The sequence below is a fragment of the Lolium rigidum genome, chromosome 4, assembly GCF_022539505.1.
Source record: "Lolium rigidum isolate FL_2022 chromosome 4, APGP_CSIRO_Lrig_0.1, whole genome shotgun sequence".
Classification (NCBI taxonomy): Eukaryota; Viridiplantae; Streptophyta; class Magnoliopsida; order Poales; family Poaceae; genus Lolium; species Lolium rigidum.
Window position 1 is genome coordinate 128,656,170 of NC_061511.1, and position 10,896 is coordinate 128,667,065.

Sequence of the window (10,896 nt, forward strand, 5' to 3'; positions counted from 1 at the left end):
AACAATCCAAGTGAAATAATTCGTTGGATTAATCAAAGGCGCCATATGCTATGGATAAATATAACATGTGCGGGTTAAATTTGATATGGAGTTATAATGCACTAGATAAGGACGACACGCAGAATACCATCACAACGATGAGTTGCAGAACAACAACAATTGAAACTGAAGCTCCTAAGACCTATCGAATTTTATAAAGGGACATAAAAGCAACCTTTTCTGTGAATTTTGGTTCAGGCACAAAGCAAGTACCTGATACACATAGCCTGATTTGAAACAAAGAAGAATTCAATCAATTCTTAAGTGGCTCCCCAAACTTCCTAATGATCCAGATCATCAGTTTATATTAAAACATAGCATACACCAATACAACTGGTTGCAATTTTATCAACTTAGGCACAAGTTCAGGCTGATGTGCAGGTACTACAGTAGCGTAAGAAGCAGAACTGAAAGCAAGTGCAGAATGTAACAACACAAATCAATTAGCTATCCAACCTTAGTTAGGACCAATAAGGCATAGAGTAGATCGGGTAAACAGAATATATATTTTTGTCTTAGGTAAAGCTCTCAAATCCCTCGCTCTATCTTTTGCTAACTATGCTACTGCAGGATAGCTACGTACATGGGGAGGCAGTAGGCCTAAATGCTAGAACTGGAAGAAGATGCTCACCAGATCAAGGAAATATTGTAGAGAAGATGGAAGCAGAAATGCCACGATTGTTCAGCGCTGAAGCAAGCCGGGTCAAGGCAGAGCAGGGGTCTCGGCCGGAACCGTCGGATCGGACGCAGCTGCTAGCGGAAGGAGGTGAGACCGAGCAGAACACCAGGCGACGACGACGTCTGGCCGGCCGGCCGGCCGCGCCGGCGGCGGCGGAGGCAGAGATCCTCCTGGATCCGGTGGAGGATGAGGAGGCGATGTACTGGTGGACTGTGAGAAGAAAGGAACGGATTTCTCTGTGTTGCTTCTGAGTGCTAACTGATGTAGTAGAACGAAATAATTCTATCTATAAATGTTCCTAGACTACCCGGCTAACCAGGGCACCCAAAAGGGGCAAATCAATCTGGTTCGTCCAATCCCGTAGCAACAGTAACTTTGCAAACCCACTTTTCACCATGGCCGTCGGATGCGGTAATTTATTTTTCACTTCTTGGTTGTCTGAATAGGTCGATGACGGACGGGCCCTTGCGTGCGTGGGGTCGACGAGCAGAGGTAGCGAGAGCGCTCGTTCAGGTCGCCTTTCTTCCCTTGTTTCTCCGTGCGCGTGCTCGTGGGTGAAAACCTAGATCGGCCCCGTGGTGAAAAAAATCCCCCCCCCCCAGTTCTGGTTCTCTCTGGTGTGTGGCGGCGACGATGGCGTGCAGGAGTAAGAGGGAGGCGGAGCTGCGCCGGCCTGCCCAGGTGAAGAATAGGAGGCTGGGGCGCAGCATGGAGGTGGCGGTCGGCCCGGCTTTGGATGCGAGGCGCAGGAGCGGCGATGCGTCGCGCCCAGAAGGAGTTTTTCGTGGGGGCGAGCTAGGTGGAGGTGTATTGGCAGGGAGCGTGCGAGCGACGGCAGTTGGACGCTGGGGCCGGCGATGGCGGCGTCCGGATGCGGCGGCGGCTGGATGCGCCCGAGCGACCGCGGGGCGGCGGCGACAGGCAGCGCGAGAAGCGACGGTCGCCTCCGCCTGGGTCGCTCCTTATCGCGGTCGCCTCCGCCTGGGCCGCGGTCGCCTCAGCCTGGCTCCTCTTCGCGGGTTCTGCTCGGGGTGGGCGCGGTCCCTGCTTCTCCGTCACATCCTCTTCAAAGGCCACCGGCGGTGCTGGGCGGCATCCCTCTCTCCGCACCAACAGTAACTCCGATCTGGTGCGATGGGCTCCCTCGTCGTCTTCCTGGTCGCCATCTGTTGCTATGGACGGGACAGAACCGGATGGGGCGGAATTGGTGGCGGGAGGGAGGAGGCACTGCAAGAATTCATCCCAGAGGACCACGTTCATGCTCATGAGCCTCGATTTTTATCAGGGCGGGGATGGAGAAGCGGGGGAGGGAGGTGGTTGTGGAGGTGGGGCACTAGGAAGGGAGCTTGACGGGCAGCGCTGGCCGGTTCTAGGGCCGGAGGTGGAGGAGCAAGAATGGCAGACGGTGTATATCAGATTGTTAAATCAGACATATTAGTTTTGTGATTTCTTCTTTGTTTTTTCATCGCAGGATGTGGTTCCTTCAAGATCGCAACCATTCAGAAGACAACCAGAGAAGGTAGAGAGATGATATGCTTCCACTGTGTTTTCTAATGGGCGTCTGCTCTGACCCCGATGGCAGCTGGACAAGGCCCCCATCACCGAACTGGGAGCTGCCGCTGCTCCTCCTGGTGCACGCCCTTATCCCCATTGCTCTCCCCATGTACAGATTTTCTCTCTCTCCATGTAATGTTGTTGATTGGTTTAAGCTCCCAGGCAACCGTGAGTGATGGCCGCGCGGAGGTACCTGCGGATGTTCCCGTCGATGGGGCTCGTCGTGCATAAGCGGTGGCAGGTTTGACATCCCATCGCCATGGCGTGCCCAACTCTGGCCAGTGAGTAGCAACCTCGTGGCCTTCTAAATGTTTTGCGCTGAGTTAGTTAAATTTTATCACAAGCAAGATAAGCGAGCTTTCCTTCATTTAGATTAGTAAAACTTGAAGCACGATAAGTGTGATCCACCTTACTTTCAACACCACAATTATAAAGTAGTTTGGTTGAAAGTTTAAATTATACCAGTGTGTTGCTTTCTGCCGAAGTTAGAGCTATTGTATGCTTGGATATTTTTCAATCTTCAACACATGTCCAATTCAGCACATGTGAATGATTTTCATGGCTTCAGTCAGTTTTGCAGTATGAAAGTCACTACTTCCTGTATACGAGTTTTGGCTTATTGCGTTTGTATTTAATTAACACGTAGTGCTTAGGATGCTCACAGAATTAAAAAGGAGTCTGTAGTTTTCAACTTATAAATCCATGTACTGAGTTCCTTTATGCATTGCAGGGGGAAACAACATCTGTTTTTTCTGAATTTTGGTTTTTGGGTTATGTTGCTAAGGTTGGAAAATAGCAATATCGATGAAACAGTACATTTTTTTCATGGAGCGGTGGAATAGCTTGCACTTGTAAATAAATCTGCATAGATACCAATTTATTTCGATTGCTATCTTGGATCCGATTTGAATTTGCTGCATAGATACCTTTTGGAATGAAAATATTAGGTTTAAGGCAAGGTTTCCAATTTTTCATTAATTTCAGTACCAGGCTGTAGCCTTTTGGAACAAAAAAAACCTTGATGCGGAGTTGCGGACAGATTTTTGTGTGTACTAAGTATGTCTTTTAATTAAATATTATGATATGGAATACAAAGAAACACTGTCTATGGTAGTAGTCTGAGACATCAGCTTGACAAGGTTTGGCAAGGATGGGTCCAATTCCTGGTTCAGTTTTGCTAAACCAAATTCTCCCGCTGCTTGTTTAGCTGTACACGTCTTTTCAAATCTGTTGTTTCTTTTGGATTTGTTATGTATTACGTGATATCGCCACTAGATTATATAACTTCATGCGTGTGCACTTCCTGTTATTAATTCTGGCTAGAAATTGAGTAATATGCAGGCTGGTGGATCATTCTGGCATTGTCAGGATCGGAAGTATTTTCCCATTGTCTATGCTATAAAGAAGTTGCTATGTAACCCATCAAACCCAGCTTTCAGGCTTGTAGAGAGCCTGTTCCTACGTGGGGACACTGCCTAAGACATCTCATGGTGAAGGTTTTTACAAATGCTTCCTTTTCCATGCTTCCTCTGCCCTGTTGCATATTGCTATTTCATTATTGCCGGTTGCGTGATTTGCTTGCAGGTAGTAGAGGGCTAACTGGTGTAGCTCTGCTTGGTTGCTGGTACATCGACGAAGGCATCCATGATGTTAATTCTTTCCATGCTAGGTTTGGTCTACAAACTGAATTTACATCCTACAGCTTGCCTGTTCTTTCCATTTGCCTTGGACATATGCTGGGTAACTAGCTGTTATAGCCTTGGAGGTAATTTCGCTCCTCTTGCAGCCTATGCTCCCGCGGGGGCAAGACGCCATTTCAGCTCGTGTGTATCAAGATCCAGGAGATAAAACTGTTCTGCTGCAATATAATGTATAGTTTATATTGTCGGAGAAAGGTGAACGCAACCTGGTGGATGTTTTCTAATTACTTATCTGCTATTTTCTTTCTGAGCAATCAGATTCAATATTTATGCAGGAGAGGAACTTATCTTTTATCATACATCTGTTCAAGGAAGGGAATCAACAGAACTCTACGTAAATAGAGGCTTATTTTCAGGTATGCTTACCTCATACATGTGATGTGAGATAAAGAAAAAATGTTTTTAATAGTCCTAGGTCCATGGTTTTGAGAAATGTCAGCTCCCACCTCATATGCTTATCTCATACATTTGCTGGTTCTTCCTTTTTCATATTGATTATGTAGGGAAATCCAACTCGGCTCACGGGTGCATATGAACTCGTTGTGTGAGAATACTTTATAAAGTGTCAAAAAATTCAAAAGTAAAATTTTGTATGTATATCTAGACATTCTATGTTCGCACACAAGTTATCGGAAAAATAATATTTTTGTGTCTCGTGTAAAAAAGATAAATTTTGATGCTCCAACATGACTTGTGTACGAACATTTTTTTTGTCTTTTTTATACATGCCACATAAAATGTTATTTTCCCACGAAAACTTGTGTACGGACATAGAATGTCAGGATGAACACCTGAAATTTTATTTCAGAATTTTTTGACATTTTTAAATTCGTTTTAAATTATTTTTTATAATAGGTGCATATGCATCTATGAGCCAAAACACCACCTCCACTTTCATATTGATTGTGTATCCTTTGCATATATTCACTTTGCAATATTGTTCTTTGTTCTGTTGGTATTTAGATTTTTTATTTGACTATATAGGTGCTTATAGCCTCGTATGCTTGTTTCTGTACAGGTGTATGCAGGTTGTGGTCGCATGTTCAAATTGATGTTGTTAGCTCAGAAAAGAACAAAAGGGAAAGAAAGGTAAGAAAATGCGTTCGTCTGTCTTCTTGTGCTCTAGATGTCTACCTTTCAACCTTTGGTTGCAAGTAAGTCAGACCAAAACAAACACCAAGAGGGTGCATCCCAAATGCACCCTCGGTGTTCGTTTTTTAGTTCTTCCGGGTGCTTCGAGAGAAGCTCACGGCCGCGCTGCCGCTGGAACCGTGACCAGGTGGAGCTCCACTGGCTGCATGGGCCTGCCTCGCAGGAAGTAGTAGAGCCACACTGTCGGATGCCTCGCGGCGAGCAGCCAGATGGTGTGGTGAGGCGCCGACCATCAAGTACTGCTTCGCGGGGTAGCTGGAATCGCGTCGTCTTGCCTTACAGGGGTGGTGCCCGCGCCGCTTCGGGCTGCGACTAGGGGTAGTGCTGCCTGCTGGTAGGGACTGCCTCGCTGGAGAAGACGGGCCGAGCGGCGCCATTGTTGCCTTGACTGGTCCGACTAGGAAGGTCACATATGCCCTATGGTTGTGGGAGCTGAACCAGGGACTAGACGAGGGCTGCCTCGACAGGACACTGTGAGCTTGGGTCCGTCTGTACCGGCGACCCCTCCTTCAAGAGTGATTTCTTGACGTTCCTTTTCCCCGTGGCCCTCCTCTTGTTATTTTTTACATGCTGTCATTCAGTTTCCGTTGCATGATTATGCATGGATGTAATAACTTACTGCGATTTGTAACTAAAATCTTAGTTTATATAGCAATTTAGTTATATGATGAAATTTGTTGTGCATTTTGTTCGATGCACCGGTAATGTTTCTTATTTCTATCTGAAGATGCGCTTATTGGATCTCAAACCTTAGTTCATATAGCAATTTAGTTATATGATGAAATTTGTTGTGCATTTTGTTCGATGCACCGGTAATATTTCTTATTTCTATCTGAAGATGCGCTTATTGGATCTGAAATCTTAGTTCATATGGCAATTTAGTTATATGATGAAATCTGTTGTGCATTTTGTTCGATGCACCGGTAATGTTTCTTATTTCTTTCTGAAGATGTCTGTTAGATTGATGTATTCGAAAAAAGAGAGAGAATAAGCACTGAGTTTGGGAGTTTAGCGAGGATGGAGACGAAAGAGAGGATCACTGATGACGGTATAGGGGAAACAGCTGACAGGGTGCAAAAGGTCTGATGATTGCAGTTTTTTATTCTCACCTATGCGCCATCAAGGGTGCAAAAGGCTCAGACGGCGGTTTTGGCACTGGTGGACTCCTCCACGAGTAAGGCCCTCCTCTTCCTCTCAATGCATCTTCCTTTCTCAAGTCCCTCTCACTTTCTCTCTCTGTCCACAGATCGGGCCACATGTGAGATGGAGGAGCGTGGTCTGCGTGACTCCATGAGATCCATGGACATCGTCCCTTCGTCCGGCGTGGGGATGCACAATGGCTCGGTGACAGAAAGCATGTGTTACAGGCCAGCGGGCAGAGGAGGGAACCCTCGGCTACGGTCACAGTCGGTGTGGTATGGCTCCTTATCGACATCACAATCCCCTACGTCTGTTCTACTTCCCTTCAGGTAATTTGTTATCTTCCGTGCTCTGTGATGGCCATTTCTTATGCTTGGACTTGCAGGGAGATTGGAGCCAGCTCTCACTCATGTATTATAGATCTGCATATATATATGTATGTGTGTATTATCTATTTTTTTAGTTTTCTGGTCATTTGATTTGATCAGTCTGTTATTCAACTCGTTAAAACGGTTGCTTCTGATGATGATTTGTTGATGTTTTTTGCAGCTTAAGAATCACAAGAAGGTGATCTGGAGGAGGGAGGTGATCATTACTCCGTCTCCTCTCTCTATCCCTTAAACATTTTTTTTTGGGTTTAAAACTGCTTCTGTCCAATGGTGGTGAAACTTAAGTAATTTGTGATAAGAAGAAGAAAGATATTACTAACCACCTCCTGCTTCTGTCCAATTCGTGATTGTGCTATAGCCATTGGTGCTTGCTGAAATTCAGGTCCTCCTGTAATATGCCATTGGTGTTTGCTAGGTGATTGTTTCCATTTTTATCTGGCCTCTCAGTTTGTTTTCTGTCAATCCAATAGGATTAGTGCGCGATAGAGCAAGCAATTTAAGTAGGGAAAACCTCCGTAATATATTAATCAAGCAATGCAACAGTACGGAAAATGTTTCAATGTTGGCTTTCTTTTATTTTTCCAATTTATTTAACAGAAACATGGTCGTTGTCTTATTTTGCAATGCAACTGTTTCAGATGCTCCAGGTTTTAGAGCATCACTCGTTATGCATATATGGAGGTTTACCATTCATCATCTTGTGCATGCCAATGGTGGCGTGTTTTCTTGTGCTCATTTGTTGAATTGTGTAAGCTAGGCAAGTTGTCAAGATCGAGATATTTCTGAAAACATACCAGTTGTGCCTCCTGCTGAGCTGATGTTCTTCATCCATCTGTTGTTTTTAGAAAGAAGAGAAGCGGAAGATCCGATGAAAGAGTTTGTTCATGACCATGGTGATTCTGTCTCCCCTCTCTCTCCCTTGACGCACGCAATCAAGTTTGTTTCTGCATTTTGGTGTTATGGCCTGTGCTAAATTTAAACATAGGGTCTACATCTTTATTAAAGAAATAATAGTAACAAGCTAGAGGAGAACTTTGGTTAAAATCATTGTGTTTTCTATGCAACTACTTTTGTATTGTTATGATCAGTGCTTGTCAGATGAAATGCAGAGAGAGCCTTATGCATCCTTTTACTGTTTTACTTCAAGGAGTTAACATTAATACTCCGTATATGATTTTCACAGCCAATCAGGTCTTAACTTCTTGAATGATTTGCATTCATTGGATCCAGAGTTATATCGGCATATTCTTCAAGGTCTGAATCTATTTACATTGTGTGAAGAAGTAAATGGTTGTTGGCATGTTCAGTAGTGTAAGTTCTTCGTGGAAGCTACATGTGGTTGTGCTGCTGTTTTGAAACACAACTGCTGAATTGCTTGTCTTTAGGTTTAAGTTTTTGTTCATATGTTCTGAAGCTATCATAATTTGAGTATTTTAATATAAATTTCGAACAAATAAAATGTAAATGGAGTGTATCTGAAAACTGAAAGCCAAGTTCTGGAATTATATACACTAACATATAGGAAATAATATTACTGTGTTATCCTTTGGCTAAGCTTCTCTATATAGAGATGTTGAAAACCAATAATGTGTAGTTCTACCTTTTTTTTTTTGCAGTTTTGGCGGTCCATCTTCTCCGAGCAAAGCCATAGGCCATGGACCTGCTGCTCTGCTCTAATTTGGTAGCAGCCTGACAGTGGTGAGAGAGCGGGGGACGGGGCTACATTACGGGAGATTTGGACGGTTTGGAGTTAGAATGCCCAAATCCTAAATTTCTATTTAACCCTTTTGCCTTATTTATATGTACTTTATAGCTCCCCGATATATGATCTATCTACCTTAACACCATCAGAGAAGAACTAAACATATTATTACAATATGGGCTATTTACTATCGTGCGACCTTTTAATTCTATCATATGTGTTTGTGTTGTATGACAATGTATTGCTATTGGTGATTTTCTGATCATCTTGGTGTGCAACCGAACTATCAGTTGTCTATTTACTGTGGCTTCATTTGTGTTTTATTTCTTGCTGATTATCACGATGTACTCACTTACTGATAGGACATGGCTTCAATTCAGGCTCGGGTTTGGTCTTTGCCGGGGCGCACCCGGTCATCCTATATATTATTTTTCATTAGCATATTATTAATAGTCTTTCGTTTGCATTGATTTGGGCGTTTCTCTCATGTACTATTTCTGCCATTTGCGCGATAGCGCAACCGGTCATCTAGTAAGGGAAAATGCTGTGGATCACCCGGACGATGGGCTCGCTAGCATCGTCCGCCTCCTACGGGCGACGCGTGTCCTTCCACGCGTAGGCATATCGATTGGGTCCCACAACACCTTATCTCCTCCGGGACATCTCTTCTCTGCTCATCTCTTTTCCCCTTTCGGTTTTGTTGCCCACCACGCCGGCACAAATCCTCCCCACTCCCCATCCATGGCCGTGGAGAGCACGGTGTACCTGGTCCGCTGGTGCCGGCCGCTCCCTTTCTGGTCCGGCAAAGCGGCAGCGGCGGAGGTCGCGGCTCCGGAGGGCGGCGCCGACGAGGCGGAGGGAGGCACCACGACGAGCTCGCCCAGACCTTACGCGCGAGGTCGTTGTGGCGGACCTCGTCACCCGCGAATGCTTCAAGGCCGGCATGGGGTTGCTGCAAGGGGCCGGCGCCGGAGCTCCAAAGGGCAGACGCCATAGCTGCAACCGGTCACCGCCAATGCTACAAGGACTGTCGTCCATGGCCGTTGCTACAAGTACCCGTCGCTGTGCTACATCAGGCTGCCGCCGCTGCTACATGCGACCGCCAGCGTAGCTACATCAAGCCGTCGCCGTTGCTACATAAGGCTGCCGGCGTGCTACATGCGGCCGCCGCCGTTGCTGGTTGCTACATGCCGGCGCCGCCGTTGCTGGTTGCTACATGCCGGCGCCGCCTTTGCTACGTCAGGTCGCCGGCGTGCTACATGGAGCCACCGCCGTTGCTACATGTCGGAGTAGCCGTTGCTGCTTCCCGTCGGCGCCGTTGCTACGTCAGGTCGCCGCCGTGCTACATGGAGCTGCTGCCATTGCTACAAGCCGGAGTCGCCGTTGCTGTTTCCCGTCGGCACCGTTGCTACTCCCCGTCGGCGGCTGGTGATGCTACGAGCGGGCGGCGCTACCAAGAAGTCGCCGACGGTGATGCTCGCAAGTGCGTCTGTGCTGCCAGGGCGGGGCGGGGCATGCGGAGATGGCCCTGGCATATTCCCTCGTTGGTTACATTTATTTTTTCTTCTTTGTCTTCCTTGAAGCGTGGACCACGGATGGATCGGCATCGTACGGTTGGGGACCCGGGGGATCCGGGATTTTGATCCCCCGGGGGACGCTCAGCAGGCCCCAAATAATAAGGGAAGAAAATAGAATGAAGCCTTGGACGGTCATACACACCTGATAGTGGACCCCATCTGGTAGTGGAAGGAATGTATTTTTCAGGAATATATAAATAAAGACTGTTTTTCTGCTAATAGACTGCCCAAGTTTACACAATTAAAAGGGTAATCAAAAGGTGTCCAAAACATTCCGAAAATTTTACCAAACCTTACATATTACCTGAATCACATGACGTGGAAATTTTCATAGGAACAGGAAATTAATTGATAGGTTTTAGATCAAGAATAGTGCCCAAATCTAGACAAAAATATACTGTAACTTTTGAAGCGGAGACACTCATTCAAACGAAAGAGAAAAAATATATATACCAGAACTACCATAACTATTTTCAGACCAAAGAAATATTACCAGTAAGCATCAAAGAACGACACACGCGTATGCACAATCATGGCTAGCTTAGATGATGTTGATGATGCATGATAAAAAGCAACAGCAACAGGAAAACGGTATAGCGTTTCCCACCTTAAGTTATTGGACGTTACAAAAAGGAACTAGATTACTATTACACAACACTTTAAGTGAGGATCAAATACCAAATCCTATAAAGGATCATAGCATGGTATTTCTTACAACAACACATTTTTTAAGAATCAAACCATAACTTATTAACACTTAAAAGTTAGCAACTACCTTTGTGTGTAATTTAATTCACTTATAAATAAGGTAAACCATAGGGTCTAAAGTGCATAAAACCCACACATTCTTATTTAAATCATAACTTATTAAATACATGGAATATTATAAAACTAAATCCGTTTACATTACGAATTATAGTCCAACCTATTTGTATAAAATTAACTATGAGTATTTTGAAACTCA

The 10,896-nt window shown here is 45.2% G+C and overlaps 1 long non-coding RNA gene across 3 annotated transcripts; it reads left to right on the forward strand.

Moving 5' to 3' along the window:
- The first annotated feature begins 2,069 nt into the window (after window positions 1-2,069).
- On the forward strand, window positions 2,070-8,652 carry LOC124646538. 3 transcript variants are annotated; one of them, XR_006986368.1, is made up of 13 exons: window positions 2,070-2,553; window positions 3,614-3,768; window positions 3,857-3,941; window positions 4,059-4,167; window positions 4,248-4,328; window positions 4,991-5,061; window positions 6,074-6,298; window positions 6,371-6,539; window positions 6,650-6,849; window positions 7,292-7,401; window positions 7,499-7,546; window positions 7,837-7,907; window positions 8,270-8,652. It is a non-coding gene; the product is annotated as an uncharacterized LOC124646538 (long non-coding RNA). The 3 variants fall into 3 exon arrangements; XR_006986366.1 differs by having other exon boundaries at window positions 6,650-7,401; XR_006986367.1 differs by having other exon boundaries at window positions 3,614-3,762; window positions 6,650-7,401.
- The last annotated feature ends 2,244 nt before the right edge of the window (window positions 8,653-10,896 follow it).